The sequence below is a fragment of the Brachycentrus maculatus genome, unplaced genomic scaffold, assembly GCF_059751285.1.
Source record: "Brachycentrus maculatus isolate JH-2025_06_01 unplaced genomic scaffold, ASM5975128v1 h1tg000097l, whole genome shotgun sequence".
Taxonomy (NCBI): domain Eukaryota; kingdom Metazoa; phylum Arthropoda; class Insecta; order Trichoptera; family Brachycentridae; genus Brachycentrus; species Brachycentrus maculatus.
Genome location: NW_028280851.1, coordinates 1,009,156 through 1,034,679, shown reverse-complemented (window position 1 = coordinate 1,034,679; position 25,524 = coordinate 1,009,156). Strand labels below are relative to the sequence as shown.

General features: G+C 33.1%; 1 protein-coding gene across 2 annotated transcripts in view; it reads right to left on the bottom strand.

The window, feature by feature from the left end:
* The window catches only part of LOC148310385 (homeobox protein aristaless-like), a 167,158-nt gene that overhangs the window by 104,500 nt on the left and 37,134 nt on the right, over positions 1-25,524 (bottom strand). The window contains exon 1 of one of the 2 annotated variants that reach the window (XM_088258498.1): positions 7,944-8,010. The exons of the other annotated variant lie outside the window; for it this stretch is intronic. The gene's annotated coding sequence lies outside the window, so the exon portion shown is untranslated. Of the gene's footprint in view, positions 1-7,943; positions 8,011-25,524 lie in introns of those variants that run through there. 2 annotated transcript variants of the gene reach the window in all.

Below are 25,524 nucleotides of genomic sequence, written 5' to 3'. Positions count from 1 at the left end.
AATATCTCACGGAAGTATGGAGTGTAAGCTTCGCACCATAATTCATTCCCATTACAGATAATTGCGGCTATATGGTCTCATTAAAGCTCCGGCCAATACTCGTAACCAATGACTGAACGGGCGTTGTGTAAAGGTTCACGGCTGTAACAATGAGTCGTGTTTACTCTGCAATCAGGGAATAAAGTATCAATTCAGACGCTAATGCGACGTAAGAGATACAAAATACCTCACATTTACATCGTCAAGAGAGATGATGATGCTCTGTAAAAAGGGAGCTTCCCAAAATAAAATAAAAATCATGTTTTAAATTAAATTTCACTTAGTAAATAACACTACTTCTTAAAATCTATTGTGATACGTGTTTCGATGCATTCTGCATCATTTTCAATGTCCTTAAAGTCCTTGGGACGTTGAAGGATGAAGAGAGGATTTTCGGTTTCTTATTTTAATCAATTAATTTATTATTAATTATTTATCATGTTTTATTTATCATTTATTTTGTATTATTTTCAGCAGTGGAAACGGTGAGAATTTTGACATATCTTTGTCATACAGGAGAAAGTGACCAAGTGCATTTGTTTACAAAAACGCGATCATTGACTATTTGATATCCTACTAGCTTAATATTGCCCTGAAAAAATCTAAAGGATTAGTATAATATATCGACTTGTTGAAAATGACTAACTGCTTTGATGTTTATTTTCTTGCCAAGCAAAATGACTTAAATGGCCCTCCTGAACATTTTACGTTTTGTCAGTTGGTCACTTTCTTCAGTACGACTAAGATATTGTAAATGGGGTTCATTATTATTTATATTTTTGTTGATTTTTAATGTTGTTAAAAATTTTAAACACCTCCAACCCCCTAATCGTCAACCTTCATCGTCTTAAAGACATGATATTAAGGACATGATATAAAAACGACCATTAAAACACGAAAGTGAATGATGAATGATAATGAGTGTTATATTGCTGTACCACAAAGTTAACAGTGCTTTTAATATACAAAATATATTAAAACACGTTTTTACAGGTAAATATATAAAAACACACGCGTATTTCAATTGAACTCTCCTCAAAATTTCAAATCGATTAGTGAATAATTTTAGCAGATATAAAATTGTGAAAAAATGAACATTTGAATTTTTATCATATTTATATAGATAATCCTAATATTTATTTAAAGGTTTTCTTTAAATATGGAATAAAATTAAATATTTAAGCAAGTATAGATCCCTTTTGCTAAACGCTTTTTTTCATAACGACCTAAGTGCGAAAATCGATTATATATAAAATAATATGTGTTGGCTTTACAAACCCGTTTGAATGTACACCAATAAATTGAAATGAGAATCTTTTATGGACGAAAAAATAAATAAGCCGGCTGTAATATTCTAAAATCTGGCGGTGTCAAAAGTCTGTTCAATCGGAGGGCATGTATGACTAGATGTATGGATGTGAAGGAGGCAAGGAGTGTATGTCAGGACAGAAGAGTGTGGTGTTCCATCCTCTCTGCCTACCCCTGCGGAGAAACGGTGTGATGGTAGTAGTAGTAGTAGAAATATTTTACTGAAAAAAGGGAATACTTTTCTTCTTATTTTAATTCAAACCATTATCCGCACCCCAATGGTGCATAGGGTACTGCATAATATGAACGTAGTGTTAAATTCATCATTGAGTGATGAAGGAAAGGTGATCAGCCCTTCGCTTCAGGTACCAGTAATATTGAATAAATATTTATTTGACCCCTCACTTATATTTATTTGACCCCCCCTGAAAATCGAACCCGGGACCTCCAGAACGATAGCCAAGCGTGCTGGCCATTACACTACGGAGGCGGACAGATAAATATATGTATAATTATTTTTTACTAACTGTTGCCGGCCACGCACGGCTGTGGCTCAGTCTGATTAATAAAAAAATAATAAAATAGAAAACTTTTATTTCTGATATGCTTGATTCGAAACAATAATACAATCAAAAACATAAAAAATGCTAGGTAATAGAAGCTGTAAAGAAGCATGCTTACTACCATGAGCAATTATTAGCATCGCGCGTGTTGCTGTTGCTTTGGCGTTAACAGATAGCGCTGGCATTGTGGCCAATTTTCTGTTTTCTACTAAAATAAACTAAAATGTAGAAAAACATTTAAAAAGGAATAAATGATAATTATTGTAGTAATATAATTATTTTTATTCAAGACTCTGTGATATGAATGTATAAAAAATATTTTTACAATGATTAAAGAAAACACTTCGTTTTTTACCACTTGAGTTTTATTATAAACTACATGTTTCAGAAGTTAAACTTCCATCATTCAGGTCTGTATAATAAACTTTAACTTCTTAACATAAGTTTAACTTCTGAAACATGTAGTCTATAATAAAACTCAAGTGGTAAAAAACGAAGTGTTTTCTTTAATCATTGTAACATGTCTTACCACAAAGTTAATTCCGAAACAATAAATTAAATATTTTTTCTATTAAAATGCTTTTTTTCGTAATTAGTGTTCGTACGTATGGGCGTAGAGGGTTAAGCGTGTTCCAGACGACGTCGATTACGGCGAAACCCGGTCACTAGACTAAATAATTCGATCATTATAGCACAAGTATACAATACACCAGCATTAAAATATTCGGTTCGGAATATACAATAATGGAGTTAATCCGATAACTATTCCACAAATGGATTAGATTAGATTGATTTCTCGTTAGAGGGAGAAGGCACCACGTAGTGCCTCTCCCTCTCCACTACCCCTTCCGCTACAGAGACTTCCAACCATATAATTTCATCACATTACGTACACGTTTCACGGCACTAATTTAATATAAATGTTTTGTTTTTGATACCAAACCATAAAGCCGTGTTCACACAAGTCGGAGGAAAATAATAAATTTATTTATGGCATTGTTGAATGGGGGAACACAATGACGTGTTGAACTCTGTCAAAATATAATTAAAATGTAACTTTGTTTTAAAATCACTATAAATATTTTATTATAACTTAATTATAATGTCTACCGGTTAGCTTCGAAACCGGTAGACATTATAATTAAGTTATAATAAAATATTTAAAAGATTTTAAATAAAGTTTAAAATGGAAAATCACAAAGTTATTGCTTCAAATATAAATCATATCTCTCAAAACAGTTCATACAACAATCAGTAAATTTATTTAATAAAAATTATCTGCTTAGAGCTGCCCAAGACAAGGACAATTACTCTCAAGTGATAGTCGACGTTAAAGGGACCTGACATGACAAGCACAGAAGAAGAAGAAGTGAAATAGATCACATCATTCAACGATGCGTGATTTAATTTTTTATATCCTTTAGTATTTGTAAGCTGTTTATTGTACAAGGTAAATTACAACAAAAAAATATCTTTTTCATAAACACCACAGTGTTTTACAAAGACATATTGTACGGAAAAAAGCAAAGCAGTGCAGTTTAGAAGCTCTACTCCAGTGTTCCGCAAACTTTTTATGTTCAAGCTACACCTGCCAAATTAAGAAATTTCAGAGGTACACGAATTTTTTATTTATTTAATATTGATTTATTATCAAAATTTAATACGAAAACATATAATATAACAACAAAGTTTATTTATTATCTTCACTAAACTAGACATTTTCCGCGGCACACCAACTAATCACCACGGTACACCAGTGTGCCGCGGCACACACTTTGCGGAACCGTGCTCTACTCTACTATATTTTGGCACCACACAATGTAAAATAGTGCCATGGTACAAGGTAAAATAAACGTTTGTACAAGAGAGAAGTCATTACATATAAATTATAACAGAAAAGTGCACTTCAACTTCTTTAAACTAACATTCGTTGGCTCCGGTTAAATATGTGTGCTAATACATACAACACAACTAAATATAGAGAGCGATATTTTTTCATATGTTCTGTAGAGTTGCATAATCGAAAAACATCTTGTATAGGAAATGAAATAATAAAGACAGTAGGGTTCAGTTCAAATTATCTACAGAAACATTATTTGGCTTTTTATATACAAGGGGTAAGAATATATATGAGTGAGTTTTTCACTGTAATATTTATTCAATATTACCCTGGACTGGTACTTGAAGCGGAGGGCTGATCACCTTTCCTTCATGTATAAACGATCAAGATAACACTGCGTTTATATGACGCAGTGCCCTATGCACCATTGGGGTGCGGATAAGGGTCTTATTATTATTATAATAATATTTTTTTTTTATAACCCTTATCCGCACCTAATGGTGCATAGGGCACTGCATCAAATTGACGCAGTGTTATCTTGATCATTACTTACATGAAGGCAAGGTGATCACTCTTGCGCTTCAGGAACCAGTCCAGGGTAATATTAAATAAATATTACAGTGGTAAATCACTAATATTTATTTTCACCTCCCCCCCCTGGGAATCGAACCCGGGACCTCCAGCACGGTAGCTAAACACGCTGACCATTACACCACGGAGGCGGATTATTATATACAAGGTAGATATATATATATAAATAATCTTGTATTTACAATGTGAATAAACAAAAGATAAATTATTTGATTACACGTAAAAAATATATTTCATATGGTTTTATGAATAAGCATAGTAAACTGTGCCAAAACTCAGTGCGGGTAATACAATATAAATTAATGTAATGAGTCTACCAAATAAATATTTTGGCTTGAAAATAACGAAATTATTGCATGTTTTATTTTTCAAATAAATGATTTTCAAAAAATCGTTTGAGAAAATATTTTAAATTTAAATCCAAAAAAAAAATTATTTGAGATGCGTGTCATGAATATGATATTTGAATATATTTGGGAAAAACGATGAAGTGTGAACTCGGCTTTAGAGCAATCACACCATAGCGTACATTTATTGGTTGTAGAAATCACGATAGTTCGTATTTAATCAGACGGAATCGGTTTTATTGCGGGGCCGGGTACCCGGGATGCCGGGATCGAGCCCGGCCCGGGATAATTTGACTAATGCCAGTGCGTTTACTTTTTTGTTGATGTCCCATTAGCCAAATGACTGGCTTGGGCATCGAGCCCAACTGGAGAAGGTATGGATATTGTACAAGCGAAACTAAAAGTAAATAACCAATTTTTTTTCAAATAATTTGTAAGTTATTTTTCAGCCTTTTTATGTCCGCCTCCGTAGTGTAATGGTCAGCACCCTCGGCTACCATTCTGGAGGTCCCGGGTTCGATTCCCAGGGGGGGTCAAATAAATATAAGTGATTTTTTCACTGTAATATTTATTCAATATTACCCTGGACTGGTACCTGAAGCGGCGGGCTGATCACCTTTCCTTCATGTGTAAACGATCAAGATAACACTGCGATTATATATATAGCAGTGCCCTATGCACCATTGGGGTGCGGATAAGGGTTTTATTATTTTATTTTATTATATTTTTCTGCACAAAATAGCATGTTTAAGGCTTAGATCTCAAGCTTGTCTCAAGCGCTCAAATCAGAATGCGTTCGTGTGCTCACACTCAATTAATAAAAATCTTTCATTTATTGTTTCGGCATTAACTTTGTGGTAAGACATGTTACAATGATTAAAGAAAACACTTGTTTTTTACCACTTGAGTTTTATTATAGACTACATGTTTCAGAAGTTAAGCATCCATCATTCAGGTCTGTATAATAACTAAAATATAAAATAAAATTGTTCTATAAATAAGGAACTTACTTTCCCCTCTCCTTATTTATAGAACAATTTTATATTTTATTTTTTAGTTATTATACAGACCTGAATGATGGAAGTTTAACTTCTGAAACATGTAGTCTATAATAAAACTCAAGTGGTAAAAAACAAGTGTTTTCTTTAATCATTGTAATAAAAATCTATTGGATATTTTTTTGTTTTGTAGAAAATATACGGAAAACATATTTTTATTTAACTCCTCTCCTTTCAATTATTCTTTTTTTTTCAATACCATATAATTATTTCAAAGAAAATTTTATTTTTACAATGCAGAATAGATGTTTAAAGAAAAAAATCATTTACTCAAAATGTTACCTGGGTATAGAGAAAATATGGTTATTGCTTGATGAATCCTTTAGGATGATTTTATTTACATGGTGTTATCTATTTTTCTCATCTACGTCGAGCCACCAAAAATGCAAGTATTGAATTATTTAGGGTACATACGAACCTGCTTAAAATTTGTATTAAGTGATTGCAATTCACTTGAATTTTTGAGGATTTAAGAAGAATTATTCTTCTTCTTCTAACCCTTATCACACCGAACAGTGCATAGGACACTATTGGGTGAAAATAAGGTCTGTAAATACCCAGACTTCCATATTCTTCTCCATCTGTGTTGAATTGTCAAAAAATTGTAAAAAAAGGTTAGGTGGATACTTGTTAGAGAATTTATGGCATAGTAAGCTTTGCAAAATCTATGTACTTCTCTTTGTACTTCACTTTTGCCCCACCCGTATAGTATTTCAATATATCCATTCTCTTAGCACTGCGTTAAGATAGGTATGACGGGAGATTACTGGCGATCTGAGCGTGATGATGAGAACACCCTTGGGGAGTTTACAATATCATTCTTGTGAAAGGTGATGTACCGGTTTTATTAGTAATTCAATCTGCATTCGGATTATTATCAAATTGAAGTGATTGGTTATAAAATAAATTATGTTGTTTTATCAATGAATAAATCGAGGAATGACAGTATTAGGGTTGACAGGACATCTGAAGACCTGGATGGAAAATTTGAGAGGCTGATTCCAGAAGACCATTACATCCCTATTTTGAGTTTCTCCAGACCTCTCCAGAAGTCTCCAGACCGAGTAAGATATGAAAGACCCCGAAAAGAAGGTAGGTAATATGTTGATAGAAAATAATGGTAACTAATAATATAGTTATTGGCATACGAAACTCTTAGTCTTAGATAACGGGACATTCGTAAAATTTACGACGGACATCCTATTTATGGGGAGCAACGAGGCAACACTTGAAAAGAATGTAGTGACAACTAACATGTATCTTAGTTTTTACAAGTATTTTATATAAAGTTGATCATTCAAAATTTACAAAAAAACATGCTGATTTTTTTAATTATTTTTTTGATAAACGTTTTTGATACAAATGTAAGTTATTCAATATCGCTCACTCCTTTCAACAACGCCATAAATAAAAAAACTTGATTTTTCAGGAGATCGTTTTTAAAGTTTAAAAATATAATGAAATGTATTGAAAATAAATATCAAGCCACTCATTGAACTTTATACTGTGCAACAAATCTTTTTAGGTATAACCTGAATGTTTTTTCTAAATTTAAAAAATATTAAGTATATTTAAAAAAAATAATTAAACAAAACTTTTTCTTCAAAATGTAAAAACAACACTTTCTGCCCTGTAGAGGGTAAATATTATGTTAAAAATATGCTTCTTTTGCTGGGATATAGTACATTTTCAGGGCGTTCCGAAAACATGCACAACTGAAAATTGACGATTTTTGATTTATGACGTTCATGAAAGGAGTGAGCCAAATGTGAAATTGTTTAATTGGCTTTATTGTTATTAATGTAACTATTTTTGTTAATATAATCTTATGTTTAATATTTTTTACAATATTTTTTAGTGTAAAGCTGTACAATTCCCGAACAAATAAAATAAAATAAAAAAATAAAAATAAAATAACCAGACAGTTTTCTTAGCGATAAAAACAGCAAACATTAATAAAAATGTACCAAAAAATTAATATTTTCCCCGAAACAAAACTGTGATTCCCCTTTGCTCGATCGTCCACGCGTATACAAGGGTAATAAATAAATAAATTACGCAGGAATTTATAGTACTCGAATTTATTTATTTATTCAGACGATTGTGACGCGCTAAGTGCGGTCACTGCAAATTGTATTGACAGACGAAATCAAAGAGATAAACTATTCGAGTACTGGTCGGCTGATCGCCTTCCTACCTCGGCTGTGGTGAGTGCTGGTGAGCGATTACGGGATGATGTGATTGGTGAAGAAGGATGATCGCGGACACCTGCTGTCTGAGTACTTCTTCAAATTGCCCCAACAAAGGTCCAGTGACGGGCTGTGCGGACCACTTGACAATTTTTATTTTATTTTATGTATTTCAAAACATATTACATACATAAATCATATATACATATAATATTCCCGATGAGTAACTTCTGTTTCTCATTTTGGGACATGGGATTAAGGTTAACAAGACTGGAACACAAATAATAAAGTAACCAGAAAGATTTTTTTTAAATAACCAAAACTAATAGTAATGCATGGCAAAGTATAAAAACAATAAACAGGTATAATAAATAGGCACAAGAAGCATATCGTAGTCGTACAGGAGAAAGTGACCAACTGACAAAACGTAAAATGTTCAGGAGGGCCATTTAAGTCACTTTTGCTTGGCAACAAAATAAACATCAATGCAGTTAGTCATTTCTAACAAGTCAATATATTATACTTCCAAATTTAATTTTCTGGGCAATATTAAGCTACTAAGATATCAAATAATCAATGATTACGTTTTTGTAAAAAAATGCACTTGGTCACTTTCTCCTGTATGACTACGATATTTAAAAGAGATAAATGAGAAAACACAAGGTAAGAAGCATATTTAAAATAAGCAAATGAAGAAGATATAAATTGCCTTACAACAAACAGGATTTAGTGCCTTGCTTGAAGAAATGAGGATGGAGAAAGATTGTGACGAAATAAATAAAAATACATGAGGATTTTTTTATTTTTTTTTATTATTTTTTTTAATCGATCACTAGAATAATTTTACTAGTATACCTACCTTTCCGATATTTCTAATCATTTAATAATTGTTTATGTTTTGTCACTGATTTTTCTTAGATTTACATTTTTATTATTACTTGAATATACCATGGGATTTATTATCAGAAGTGTATTGCTCTGCGTAATAAATTATATTTTAAATTCAGTTAGAAATAAAGTTTGTAAAATGAACGCCATCCGTAAACCCTAGAAGCAAGTCGTTATTTAAAAATAATGTTTAATACCATATAAATATATGTGTAGGATATACGTATGTTATATTCACTGGAATTTTTAAGAAATTATAATTTAAAAGGATACAGTTTCTAGGTTTCATTATGTATTTTTGCTGAAACAAATGCACAAAATACAATGTGTTATTTTTGGCAAATTTTATACAGATATATATGTATATACCTATTATTAAAACCCTTATCCGCACCCCAATGGTGCATAGGGCACTGTGTCTTATAAACGCAGTGTTATCATGATCGTTTTACACATGAAGGAAAGGTGATCAGCCCTCCGCTTCAGGTACCAGTCCATGGTAACATTGAATTTTTTTTTTTCACTGTATATACCTATACCCTATATAAAGTCTGTAAATATTCAGACTTACGACTTGTCATCGCCTGATTTACGTTATCACTTTATGTAACATTAATTCAACCAATCGTGAATTTTTCGGATATTTTTTAACGCTTTAACTGAGACTTGGTGGCATTTTGTGATTTGAATTTTTGGAAAATATCAAAATGCGAGTTTCAATTCCAACCACTCTTTTTTATATTGTCCGCTAATGTTGTGATAAGCGCTTTTGGTTAAAGTGCTGGGCTCGGTTTTCAGTGGGGAAAATAAGATTTCTCACTCATTATTATTACCCTAGACTGGTACCTGAAACGCAGGGCTGATCACCTTGCTTTCATGAAAATTTACTATCAAGATAGCATTGCGTCCGTTCGACGCAGTGCCCTAGGCGTCATTGGGTTCCGATAAGGGTTAGAGGATGCGAAAATCTTATGTGTATGTATGAAAATGTTTTACGTATTTCTGGACTGCTTACAAAACGCCCATGGATGGCAAAAGCTACGGATGGTATTAGAGGATTAGGTAGATCATTATATGGGTGAGTTAGTGCATCATTTCTCGTCCGATGGGCCGCCATTGCGTTCCTACAAAATACTTCCCGCCTTTTCCCTAACCTAATATAAATGATATCGATTTTGTTGGATCACTTATATCAGCTGCACGGAGCGTGTTTGCTTTTCAAATTCCATCTCATGATAATAGCGAGTCAAGTCTATGTAAGTAAAAAGATCATATTAAAATAATAAAAAATAACATAAAGTAAAATAATGAAAATAAAACATTATTGTACGTTTTTACTTTTTGACATCTCAACATAGATGAAGAAGAATATGGAAGACTGGATATTTACATGGCTTACGACCTTTTATAAGCTGGTCTAAATGATCACTTTTAAGATGTGTAGTTTAAAGCTGGTTTTAGGCTGGTTTAAGTGATGTTATTTCAAAATGCTTTCCCAAAACGATAACGTTAAAAAACATTGTTCTACGTTATTTAACCGTAAAATAAACAATTTTAAAATAATATATTTAAATATATTATTATTTAAGCAAATTTTTTTTGCGTAGTTTTAAGTGCAAATAGTGCTATGGTAGTGAAGAAAAGTATTGTTTGCATGCTGTGGTAGTGATTGTCCTGACGAAGAGACGGGTACGTCTCGAAACCGGTACATATAAAAATCTCGGTAAGTGGTTATATACTAATATTATTAACATTTTTGTAAAAAAAATGATCACTTTTACTTAACTATTCTACCAATGACAACAATACTGGAAGTAGCCTAAAAAGGTGATTTAAAATTTTTATGATGCTTTTAATTTGATCAGTTATTTTATTCACAGCAAGCAAGATTTGTGAATAAGAATTACAGATTTTTTTTCTGGAGTCTCTTCATATACAATGTATTTAAATATTGTTTAGAAATTTTACACTTTTGTAAAATTACTTTTGAGTTTATCGATATAAAACACGACTTGTTTTGAGAACTATAGATGTTCTCGAAACTAGTCATGTTTTCATTCATAAACTCAAAAGTGGTCTTACGCATATATAAGTTATATTTTTACATGTAAGGCAGGATATTCGATAGCCCGCAACTTAATTTTCTTTAAACTCAAGAAAAATTAAACGTTTATGATTTTTTTCTTAAACTCCGTTTTCGTGTTGAAATAAATAAGTTTTGCCTCGAAACAAAAATATGGGTTTGAAAAGAAAAGTTATAGAAAAGTAAGGAATTCAAAAAATATATTTTTCATTCAAACACTTAACCGCACCCCAATGGTGCATAGGGCACTGCATCATATAAAAACAGTGTTATCTTGATCGTTAACACATGAAGGAAAGGTATTCAGCCCTCCGCTTCAGGTACTAGTCCAGGGTAGTATTGAATAAATATTACAGTGAATAAATCACTTATATTTATTTTACCCCCTTGGGAATCGAACCCGGGACCTCCAGAACGGTAGCCGAGCGTGCTGACCATTACACTTAGTCCAGGGTAGTATGGAATAAATATTTGAGCGAAAAAATCACTTATATTTATTTGACCCTCCCTTGGGAATCGAACCCGGGACCTCCAGAATGGTAGCCGAGCATGCTGAGGATTACAGTACTGAGGCGGACAAAACATACTCGTATATGTGTATTCTAAAAAATAATCAAATTACAATAAATGTTCTAAAAAAATTGCCAAGACAACACGGTCGCGTTCTGAATTTATTCATTTGAGATTAAACCTTGAGTTTTCATTTTCTTCTACAAAATTGATACCAAATCAATAAATAATTGAACGAAAGATGATCTCTCACAAATAAATACATTTTTACAGGTACCTAATGATTGCATTGTGTTATTTTAAAGATATTTGGTTTGTCGTCACACCGTCACCGCTGGCTGGTTTTTAGTTTTATGGCAGCAATGTTCCGATTGGAATATTTCCAAAGATGTAAAATTATTATTAATTTCTAGAGTAATAAACTAAATAAAACGTTTTAGTGCCCTGGATAATACCTCCGTGGCTGGAACAATGGCTCAGATCGCCTTAAACCACCAACTTGATCTGCTTGCGAGGGAACTTGGGGGAATTCGGGGCAAGTTTGACATTTCACTGACTCCTTTCAACAACGTTGATCAGAGATTGTTGAAACCTGTAGATGCTTCATCATTAAATGGGTTGCCGAGTAGACACTTTCAACCATTGAAACATAGCCATAAAAAGATTAAGATTTTTTTCGGATATTTCGCTCACTCCTTTCAACAACGTCATATATCAAAAATTGTCAATTTTCAGTTGTGCATGTTTTCGGAATGCCCAAAAAATGTACTATATCCCAGCAAAAGCGGCATTTTTTTTACTTAATATTTAGTTGTTTTTGCATTTTGAAGAAAATGTATTGTTTAATTTTTTAAATAAACTAAATATTTTTCAAATGGAGAAACAACATTTAGGTTTTACCTAAAAAGATCTGTTGCACAGTAAAAAGTTCAATAAGTGGGTAGATATTTTTTTAAAAATATTGTATTATATTTTTAAATTTTAAAAACGATATCCTGGTCAGGTTTTTTGATTTATGACGTTGTTGAAAGGAGTTAGCGATTTGTGCATTTTGCGATCTACGATTGAACCGATATGAAATATAGCATATGACATGTTTATCCCTGTACTACGGGTTTATCACATCAAATTGGACGTTTTACAAAACAAATTAAATCCCGCTCCAATCACAAGAGCTTAGTCTCTTTATTGCAGAGAACTGCGTTATTAATTTGAAGATTGTAAAAGTAAAAATGTTTAGGAAAATAATTAAATAATTAAAAAAAGCTTTTTTTAACCATATTAAATCATTTTATAAAAAAAATTGGACGTTATTTTGTATTTTTACTAAATTAGAATTTAAAAAATCATATTAGTACTACATAGACCATCAGGGTTAATACCTGGCCATATATTATATACTTAAGACTAGCGAATGTGTTAGTCGTCAAGTTGGCAAGCGTGCGCGGCCCGTTGTCATAGTCTGCACGCGCGATGTGTACTAAATGTTTTTACGATGTGTACTAAATATTGACAAGATTTTCAATGCTACTTTGAATGATGAGTACTACTTTGAATATACGAGTATTAAATTATTATTTCAAAATTCATTATTTGATACGGTTGCATTTTTTTAAATAATTTTAATTAATTTTCCAGACTAGGCTCTTGTGCTTGGAGAGGGACTTGCTCTTATTATTTATTGTTTATGTTTGTTAGTAATATAATTAATTTTTATATTCATTATTTTTGCATTTTTTAATATTTTATTTCTTAGATTAACATGGTAATTAAGATTCATTATTTTTTATTTTTAGCATTTAAATGTCTTTTTTATATCTGTACGAAATACAAAATACCGTCCAATTAAATTTTTAAGGCGTCCCATTTTATTTGTTAAACGTCCAATTTGGTTTGTAGAACGACCTATTTGAAGTTAAAGGAAACCTGTAATATATTAATACTTCTTTTCCTCTATATTTTCGATGGGTCAGGCGCCCCGCGCTCCCCTGCATCCCACACAATCGGGATTATTTATTCTATCCCGAGGCGCTACAATGTATAACTCAATTATATTTTACAACAGTCAGCGGTGCACCCCATCTACCTACTTAGTAGTACTACAATCATCATTTCCTTACGGATCATGTGGAGATTTTTTGTTGATACAATACAAACATATCTATAATACAAATTTTGTACCAACAGTTCTTGTTGGAACTGCATTTTATATATTATTTTTTGATATCTCATCAAAGATGAAGAAGAATATGGAAGTCTGGGCATTTGCGGGGCTGACGACCGTCATAGGCTGGTTTAAGTTTATAACATTCACCAATTCTACCCATTATTGATAACCACACTACTCAAATTCTTGAGTAGTGTGGTTTTCATCTCACCAATAGATGTCTCAAGTGAAGTTCTAGTGATTCAAGAATAATGTTTAAAAATTTGTTGATAAAACTTCCAAGAATTTGAGTAGTTTGGTTGTCAATAATGGGTAGAATTGGTGAATGTTACACGTGTGTAAAGTGATCACTTAAACCAGCCTATGACGGTCATCAGCCCCGTAAATGCCCAGACTTCCATATTCTTCTTCATCTTCGATGAGATGTCAAAAAATAGTATAAAAATAACTCCTGTAATTGGAGATAATCCAGATTTTGTGAACAAGTATTTGGACACACTCAAAATGTTGCATTTTATATAATTCAATAACAACTATATAATTTAAGTCCCAGTTTTAAAACTAGTTTCCGGTCTGATGATGTCAGTTACGACGATACCCAGAAACATGTTAAATCAAATATATTTGGAAAAACTGCATAGTTGTTATTTTATTATATATGTATCCATAGTTCGTTTGTGTTTGTAGATTATTCGACTGACCAAGGAATTTTCATCTGTATAAATAAAAATGTCAATTTTCTAACCAACTAACTAACCATCACACCGCTTCCCCGCAGGGGTAGACAAAGAGAATCGAACCCCACACCACTCTGTCTTTGCAAACATTCTTCGCCTTTTCTAAATTCATGCATCTCCTCATACATACCCGACGATTATTACGACTCCTGACCCGGCCGCTTTCACGTATTTGACATACCTAACTGTGCCAAGTTTTCCTCGGTCTTCCTCTGCTTCTGTCAATTTTTGTTTGTTCCAAATCTTAAATCTCCTGAAGTTATTCACGGATAGCATTGAAATGTTGACCCTACTTTATGAAATATTATATAAATGAAAATGTAATTCTTCGTTTGCTCAAAATTTGGAGTATTCTACAGTTATCCATAGATTCCTTTGAAATTTTGACACAACGTTGTATTCGAATACGAAGTATCTTTACATGTAGCAGTTTAAAACATTTTTTACCGCAATGGCAGCGTTATCTGTTTGATGTATCAGCAACGCACGCGATAATGCTTATCTCAACCTTGCATTATTTTCTTACTAGAAAGTGGTCAGATCGTGGCTGACCACTTTTAAGTATTTTAAATAACTGGTTGTATAAGTTTTCTTCGGCTTTCCTCTGCTTCTATTAAATTCAAACCCTTTAAACATCATTAATGAATAACGTAAATAAAAACAATATCAGTAAGTTAGTCATTAGTGCCGTAACGAGACTGCGACCACATCATTACCCACAACACTGACATTTTAGAAAAAGAGCCATTTGAAAACCAAAAAATAGATGAGCGCTTTCACAATTTGTTTGTTCATGACATGCTTAAGGTCTTCGCCATAATTTAGAATTGCTATTAGAACTACATCATTAATAAGAACTACACTGCGGTTGGCAAGAACGAGAAGCAAGAACGAGATAAATGTAGTTATGTTAAATGCATTATTTTTAATAACAAATTGATCGTGCTTCGACAAGTTAGGGCACCTAACCGCTAAATTAAAAAATAACCAAAAACTGTATTAAGAGTTGAGTCTTTCCACATATCAATCTTCTTCCTAGCAACATCCGAACTTATCGTCTTTATAGACTGCTGGGGTCAGCTCTCCTCGTCCTCATGTAGGTTCTTCTGTCATAAACAACGACACCTGGGCCAGGTTTTCGAACAGGTTCTCTCTTTGCAGCGTCCATGAATTTGTAGCCGTCTGGCCAAGCCATTTGGTGTTGTCAGGTTGACAACACTGAGCGGATTCAACAAAAGCAGACAACCGGCGAGAATCGCCTGCCATCGCTTGATTGTTAAAGAACGTATATTTTAGCTTCATATATAATTTAAAGTTCAATAATCAATTAGATAAATTAAAATAAGTTACTATCAAATCGTTATCAAATCGTGTAAGAATTTATTTCAATAAACAAACTGTAAGTACGCATTTCTTTTAAATATCGTATTCTGGCATCCCATCAATAACCCACACACTGGGTCATCCAAATTGGTGACCTCCGTCAATAACACGCACCCGAGGTCCCCATAAATTTTTTGGTCTTCCTCTAGATGTTTTTAAAGGATGGTCTTTCCATGGTTCACAATATGATCAGGTTCTCTACGTCCTATGTGCCCATACCATCTCAATTGCCTTTCCTCTGCCTTACTATTGATGCCAGTTACACCCAGGCTTCCACGAATGCGTGAGCTTTTCATTTTTTCAATTTACTATTCAAATTGTAATACACTATCAATAATCTTCACACGCAGCTCAAAGTAAAACAGATCAACCTAAACTGGCCTTCAGTTAACCCCTGATGGATATTGTCTAAATTCCTTTAGATAACTTTCGAGAAAGATACATTGCTATTGCCTGGTTTACGACATGCTCTGGTTTCCTGCGTCCTGTATGCCAATACCATCTCAATTGTCTTTCATCTACCTTCCTTTTTATGCTTGCTACGCCCAGGTTTCCACGAAAGCGTAAACACTTTATTTTGTCTCTAAAAAAATGAGTAGCGTAGTTGTCAATCATGGGTAGAATGGTGAATGTTGGGCGCGTGTAAAGTGATCACTTAACCAGCCTATGAAAGGTTGTAAGCCTTGTAAACAGCCAGACTTCTATATTCTTTTTCATCTATGTTGAGATGTCAAAAAAAAACTCTTGCCAAACGCCATGCAAAAAGTAAAAGTTACATAAATTACAAAAATTAATATTTCGGCCTTCAGGGTGTACGGTACGCTCGAATATACAATTCAGTATGCGACAGTGTGTTCACGTTTTTTAAAAATATATAAGCTTGTATTGAAAAAATATTTTTATACATATTTTTAAAATCCTTACCTTTCAATAACTATTTTCCTTTCAAAATCATATGTTTATTTCGAAGAAAAACGCTTTTTTTTCACTACAAAAACGGTGTTTTAAGTAAAAAAATCAATTACGTTTAATGTTACCTGGGTGTAATCAAAATTAAATACCGGGCTATCGATTATCTCGCCTTAATAATCAAAACAGCCATCACATCGCAGCTAAGAGCGTAGACTGACATCTTAAAAACTTTTTCATAATACAGTATTGAGATGGTTAGGAATTTGAACACACAATTATGCAAACGGTGTTAAATGTACTGTATACAAAATAATTGAAGATTTCAAAACTCCAGATGATCTAGAAATGTCTCTTATTACTATTTCAGGTCAATTTAAACAAACATCTTTGCGGTTTTGGATAATTTGTGTGGAAATTGAAATAGGTAGCTGTATGTTAATACCTCAAAGCTTATTATAATTCTTGCTTTTTATATTATTACATAGGAATTTTGATGAATGAATAAAGCTATTATCGTTATAACTGTAACTCCATAATTAACTATTTTTACAATACGTTTTGTTTTAAACTATTTACTATACATTTACAATCATTATTTATTATAATTGTGAGTTTTTACATCGACAAGCAGACAAGAACAGTAAATACCTACTTGAAAGTGGTTAGGTCAGGAGTCCGAATAATCGGCGGGTATGTATGAGGAGTTGAACGAATGTAGAAGAGGCAAAGATTGTTGACAGAGGAAATTCAAAGAATTCATAGATGCTGCAGAAAGAAATCATGACTCGATGGCATGGCCTAGGTGACGTTGTCCATGATAGAAGGACCTACAACCTGAGGACTAGGAGAGCTGACCTCAGCAGTCTCTGAGATGAAAACTCTCCGATCTTGTGAGACCGCGAAAGAAACATTCATATCCGGAACTCGTGTAAAACGGAAGATAAATATCGTGAGGTGGGGAAGACAACGAAGGCGATACTAGAATGAGCATATAAACAGAATGTCAGAATACAGACTTCCACGTATCGCCCTTCAAGGAAACCCTGAAGGACGTAGATCTCCAGGCAGACTCCCGAAAAGGTTGAGAGCTAGCTAGCAGTCGATATCCCACAGCTTTTAAATGTAAATTCACGGTCGAATCGGGATACAATTTTATTAGACATTTTCAATAAATTTCCTATCTTAGTTGAAAAAAATTGCTTTGCAAGAGAAGGTGTGTCAGGAAGCCTAGATGATTCTGTATCAGATCTGGGAATGCGGTGGGACAGCTTTAAATATCCTTACCCAAACCTACTGCCTACCCCGATTAAAACCTGTGCACGCCACTGGATATAGATCATAGATCATTTGATCCACGAGGTTAACTTATATGTGCAAACGTCGCTATAGATCTTGCCCTAATATGAATCGTGATAGCTTCAGAGAATGGAAAGTCAGTAGTATCAATTCCTATTACAATAAATTCACAAGTTAGTGTTTTAAAGTACCTAATATTCGAGTATGAGAAGTCGATTAGTAGTGCATTCTTGCTGTGCTAAGAGTTATTGTATTAGCTCTATACTTCCCATTTATGTATTAACAGTATGTATTCCTTTCACACGATTATATTGGATTAAATTCAATAATATATTTCAATATACAGTAACAAAAATAGGGCAGAAATAATAAATAAAGACACTTTGTCTATGGACATAACGCTTACTCCTTTCAAGAACGTCATAAATCAAAAAACTTGATTTTTCAGGAGAACGTTTTTAAAGTTTAAAAATATAAATATCAAGCCACTCATTGAACTTTTTATTGTGCAACAGATCTTTTTAGGTAAAACATTAATGTTTTTTCTCCATTTGAAAAATATTTTTTCATTATCTACAAAAAGCAAAAACAACACTTTTTGCCCTGTAGCGGGTTAATATTAAGTTAAAAATATGCCTCTTTTACTGGGATAAAGTACATTTTCTGGGCATTCCGAAAACACGCACAACTGAAAATTGACGATTTTTTATTTATGACGTTTTTGAAAGGAGTAAGCGATAATTGTAAAGAAATATTTATTCACAGTTTTAAAAATTTAGGTGTATATTATTCATTACATTATTATTTTAACATCTCAAAATAGATGAAGAAAAATATGGAAGTCTGGACATTTAAAGGGCATATGACCGGTCATAAGTTCTGTAAATACCCAGACTTACTATATTCTTCTTCGTCTATGTTACGATTATATTTTTTTAAATAACTTCTAAGTGGAAAACCCCAGATTTATTAACAAGTATTTGGACTCACTCAAAATGTTGTTAATAAAGTAACTGGTCAAAGTATCTAAATAGGAATATGATAAGCGGTGTTGCATAAGCCGAAGCTAGATTTAAAGTCACTTAGACGTTAAGTTATTCAAAAAAGCTGTGCTATACCATCAATTTCTCAAGGGTTCTAAGATGTCCTTTTTTCAAATTGATTGAGGATTGACAGATAGAAGAACTAATGACAACGATCAACATTCATCGCTATCCAAAATTCTACAGTCTTTATTCTAATGATGATGTCTTCAAACCTTTTTTGTTTGATCTTTTGTAATTAATAGTAAATTCACGTACAAAAGGTGTGACAATTCTGTTGGATCACCGGACACAGAATTTGGTGACAATGGTCCAGTTTAAATATTTTGACATCCAGCGCGACCAATTTCTGGAACTATTTCTTATTACCAATTATTAGAGTAACCATGGTTTCCACAATGCGTGTACATAATACGGTATTATAAGTCTTCTGTTTTCATGCTCCTAAACGTTGTATGTTGACATTTTGACTTTATCCACAGCCGCAGCCTCTGTGAGTAGTCACCCAATGAAACAGTAAAAACACCTCAGGATTACCTTATGACCTTACTCTATTTTTGCTAAAAAACATATTATATACATAAAAGTCATACCGGTACATATAATATTCCCGATGAGCAATTTTAAATTTTTATTTTGGGACATGGGATTAAGGTTAACAAGACTGAAAATGAAAAACAAATGAGAAAGTTAAAAACAAAAAGAGGAAAAATCAAACAAAAGTAAACAAAACACAGGGCAAAATATTAAATATAAAACAATAAACGGGTATAGTAAATAGGCATATAAAAAAAACATAGCGTAAGAAGCATATTTAAGGCCCAGATCTCAAGCGTTCAAATCAGAATGCGCAAACCGCGCTCATGGCTCAACGTGTCCATACGCTTGATTTTTTTTTTAAATAATTTATCTTGGATTCTTATTTTGTTTTTAGAATGTAAATAGAAAAAACAATTTTTTAGTTCCTTACTTTTAAATATATATCTCTATCCTTTTCAAAACTATATAATTGTTTCGAAGAAAAACTCATTTTTTCAATGCAAAAACGACGTTTTAAGAAAAAAATCATTTACGTAGAATGTTACCTAGATTTAGAAGAAATGAAGTTGCGATTTAACCATTACTTGGCCTTAAAGGAAACAAATGAGAAAATATAACTAATCAGTAAAAAAAATATCTTTCCATAAAGTATTTTTTCAGTTCATTTATTTTGGATCCCTGATTGGTTTCTATTTTAAATACGAGTATTTCAGGCAGCTGGTTAATTTGTTTATAGGCATTTCGTTTATCTCAGGTCAGTTAGATTGCATCATTTATTGTAACTGCAGACAGTTGGTAGAATTCCATATTGAATTGTTGGGTAATATATCCAAAATAAAACAAGGTTTTTAATGGATGGAATTCTACATTTATTTATGTATATCTTAATACGTGACGCGTTTCGTCTTCTTAGGACATTATAAAACACAGAGTGTTTTATAATGTCTTAAGAAGACGAAACGCGTCATGTATTAAGATATAATAATAAAATAATAAAACCCTTATCCGCACCCCAATGGTGTATAGGGCACTGCGTCATATAAACGCAGTGTTATCTTGATCATTTACACACGAATGAAAGGTGATCAGCCCTCCGCTTCAGGTACCAGTCCAGGGTTATATTGAATAAATATGACAGTGAAAAAATCACTTATATTTAATTTACACCCCTTGAGAATCGAACCCTGGACGTCCAGAACGGTAGCCGAGCGTGCTGACCATTACACTACGGAGGCGGACAAAGAGATTAAGGTATACATAAATAAATGTAGAATTCAATCCAACCAAAACCTTGTTTTATTTTGGATATATTACCCAACAATTAGATTGCATCAGTCCATTTCATTTTAAATTTGGTCACCCTGTCGAAGTGTCATCTTCAGTCTCCGCCACGCGGTTCGTCAGGCTCGGCCGGCCCCTGTCACGGCGTCACGCTCCGTCACGACTGTCAGCAAGTTGCGTCATTGTCCACTCACACCCGTCACGAATCCCGGCAACCGTCATTGTAATGACGAACCAGATGCGTCAGTCATCCGTGACCACTGGAGCCGGTGGAGGAGGGACGAACGACAAAGGTAATCATCACCATCTTTGAGATAACGCTGTGACGATTCAATGACGTGCTTTATCTTCAGAAATATGAAGGGTATCTCTTTAACTGATCACTAGATGTGTGACTAACTTATCATCTTTATACAGACGAATCGAATATCATAAACCATCTGTGGCTGTCCAAACTCAAAACACCATAAGGGAATTTTTTTTGTATTTTTGGACTAAGTAGATTCTACTTAGTCCAAAAATGCAAACAAAACGTACTGCAAAAAAAATGTCCCTTACTGTGTTTTAAGTTTCGACAGCCGTACTAGAACTAATGAATGAGAGGAAGATGATTGCTTTACGTTCATGATAATGCTGTGACCATTCAATGATGTATTTTATCTACTGGGGCTGGTGAAAAGGATGTAGATGATAGCTTTACCTTCAAAATAAAGCTGTGACATTCAATGACGTGCTTTATGTACAGAAATGTGAAGAATACTGCTTACTAACCACAGACTGACTGAAATGTGAAACCAACTGATCACTTTTCTACCGACAAATCTGATAGAGACTACATGTGACTTCTGGGGCTGGTGGAAATAAGATGAATGATAGTTACACCTTTAAAATGACCTTGTAACAATTGTATAACGTACTTTGATCAAAATATCCAACTGATCACATTAATTCTGATTATCTATATGCATAACTCATCCGTGGACACTAGAGCTAGTTAAAGGCAGACGGATGATGCATCCACCTTCAAGATGACACTGAGACACTTCAATGATGTTCATTGTCTAGTGATGTATGGATCTGGGGATGTATGAAGGATACAAGTAAATTACCTTCGACCATGGACCACGGTAGACTATTTGTATGAAATTGTAAGGTCGATTCGAACGACGAAATTTTTTAAAATTTATTCTTAGATGACATGAATTTACCTTTCTTATTACAAGTATGTGTATTATATTCGGTGACTTATCACCTGTAGGTAACTTTGTTAAAAAATGCAAGTTTCATAGAGGGAGGATATCCGTTGAAGATGGATGATCAATGCAGAAGAAGACCAAGTCATTTAAGATCATTTTAAACATTTTTTTCGTGTTTTGAACATGTCTCGTTCAAAACAGAAACAATAAGTTGATAAAGAATCTCGCTAAGCACAGTACATTCCCTATGTATAATATATTATATAACGTACAAGTAACGTAAAAATCATTAAGCGATTTTGCGATGCAGTGATGAAGAATATTATTTAGCTTTTTCCCAACCTATCAAATCATTTAAAGTTTTACTTATTAAAGTTATTTGAAAATCGTTTTCTATTCGTATTATATATTCTTGTCAATCATGTCTCAGTCAATTCTATTTTGTCTTTTAGTATGTGAATTCCGGCAGTCATCACGATTTGTATGAAAATACAAAATTGATGGCTCATGACAGCTTTTTTCTTATATAACTGTCAATGAATTAGATATGTTTTGTGATACCTACGATATAAAAACTTGATGGACACTGTTCTCCTGTGGACATTAGATTAGCGCCATTTCGTTCCACTAGATTCGCCCGGCACCAGCGGGAAGCTAATGGAAAACTCAAGTAAATATCGTGATGTCAGAGCTTTAAGTTTGCTTATTAGCCATGCAAACCTAAAGGTAGTAGTATTAAAAAAATGGAGTTTGAAAGATATCTAGAGGTAAACCAAAAAATTCATGTATGCTGCAGAAAGAAAACATGATTCGAAGGCATGGCCTAGGTGACTTTGTCCATGACAGAAGGACTTACAACCTGAGGACGAGGAGAGCTGACCCCAGCAGTCTACAAAAACGATAATTTGGGATGTAGCCAGGAAAAAGAAGAAGGAGTTTAAAAGCCTCAATTTAAACGAAAAAAAGATCTTCAGAATCCTATATTTTTAGCAATATATACTTAAAAGTTTAAGTATATATTACCGTTTTAAAGTGTTTGAAGTATGTTCGATGGCTATACGACCCAAGCCAGAAGTGCAAGATGCGACAAATTTGATCAGGCAATCTGACGCTGAAGATTTTTAGTATTTAAATAAAATAGGCTGGCCCCAAAAAAGATGGGCCGATGACATTGTCTCCGTCGCGTAAGAGATTAACACAGTTGATTGCAGAATAGCTCTGCATGTTTAAAGGAAACAAATGAGAAAATATAATTGATTAATTGAACATACTGAACATCGACAACCTAGAAAGAGTTTACTATGCTATTGTACACTCACTACTACAGTATGGCATCGTTGGATGGGGAGGTACCTACAACAACATACTGAACTCTGTGAAAATAGTACAGAAAACAATAATTAAATTATTTTGAAAAAAATATTAATTTCCAACAAAATTATTATTTACAAAATTTTAAGTCCCAAACATAGAAACCATTTTTTTGAAAAACGCAATTTTTCAATTTCTAAAGGGTGACAAATATTTGAATTTAAAAAAAATTTAGTTTATCTTCGAGATTCTTAAATGATTTTTCAACTCCAAAATGTAATACTGAACAATTTCAACAAAACTTCAAATATTTGGGAATTAAATATTTCGAGAAACTCCCTAAAGCAATAAAAAAAAATTTATAAAAATTCTTAACAAAAAAAAAATATGCCCATCACATATAAATTTTGAAAAAAAAGAAAAAAAAGACTATAATCCCATTAATTATATAAAACATTAAACCTTGAGTGTAAGTCCCTCTCCAAGCCAAGAGCTCAGTCTCTTTTTTGGAGAGGCACAGCGAATCTAAGACTATAAGTTTGCCATAGTATAAATGCTTAGAAATTGTATTATGTTGTACTTAAAAATGTAACTATATTAAATAAATAAAAATTTTAAAAAAATGAGGTGATTACAGGATAGCTCTGCATGTTTAAAAGAAACAAATGAGAAAATATAACGGATTAACGGAGGTGATTACAGAATAGCTCCTATGTTCAGAGTACAATACAAAATGGTCGTGATTTGTTTATTGGCTTAAGCGGGATACTCATGACGCGACAAGCCGAATCGATTTGCGCCGGACGACTCTGTGCGCTGCTCGCTGTACGCCTTCAATATCCCCCATTGTGTGCAAATAATAAATAAACAGTGGCGACCATCCATCCGGCACTAGTGAATATGGCCAACCAATCAGTCTGTTGCGAATCAATTAGAAAATGGCTGACCGCTCCGGATAGGAATGCATATCTTCGTAATCTCAAACTTTTGTCACCATTAATATTTATTTATTTAAACTTTATGTAGAGAAAAGAAATAAGTACCTCCATTGGCGGGCTTATTGCTAAAAAGCAATATCCAGCCAACTAAAAACAGACTAGTGATATTGATCAAAACGTTTGATACCATATATCGGTAGTGTAAAGGCAAAAGGGTATATCTGGGTCAGACCAAATTTTACAGAAGAGCCAAAAAAACTCGTGAAAATAAATAACTCATTTGTTTTATGTATTTTTATATGAACATATCTTAAGAAAACTACATATTGCATTGCAACTGCAGCTTTATTTTTTTTTGCCAGAATGTGGAATACACTATTTTAGAGATTTTGTGGAAAAAACTTAGAAAATGAAAAATTTGACAGATATACCCCTTTGCCTTTACACTACCGATATATAGCTGTTTGCAATCAGAGGGTAGATAGTACTTGAACATTTAAGAAAACATAAATTACAAATTGACATTTAAGAAAACATATATTACAAAAGATGATAATAAGGAGGGCAAAGGAAATAGGGAGTTTGGGGAAGGAGGTAGAGGGAAAAACTAAGGGAGGAGGTTTGATGGACAGTTAGGATTCAAGTGATAAAAAGTAATGTCTATGACAATTTATGTTTTTTAAATGTTCAAGTACTATCTACCCTCTGAATGCAAACAGCTATATATGGTATCCAACGTTTTAACCAATATCACTAGTCTGTTTTTAGTTGGTTGGAAGATATTACTTTTTAGCAATAAGTCCGCCAATGTACTTTTTACTTTCTGTACATGAAATTTAAATAAATAAATAAATTTGACAGTTATATGAGAAATACTCAGTAACATATTTTTTATGCTCTTTACCTAATTAACTAACTAAGTAACCATCCGGCCACCTCCCGCAGGAGTAGGCAAAGTGAATAGAACGCCACAGCAATCTGTCTTTGCAAACAATTTTCGCCTTTTCATATTCACGCATCTCCTCATATGTACCCGCCGAGTATTCCTAAGCCCGACCTGGCCACTTTCAAGTATTTGGAATACTAGATTAAGACAAGTTTTCTTAGGTCTTCTTCCGCTTTTATTTTGAACTACATTCGCTTCATAACTTTGGTTTACTGTTCTTTTTTCACTCATTCAATTCACATCTCGACATACCTTTATTAATTTTATCGATAATGGTTATCTTAGCCTTGCCAAGCAGTAAACCAAAGTTATGAGGCGAATGTAGTTGAAAATAGAAGCAGAGGAAGACCTAAGAAAA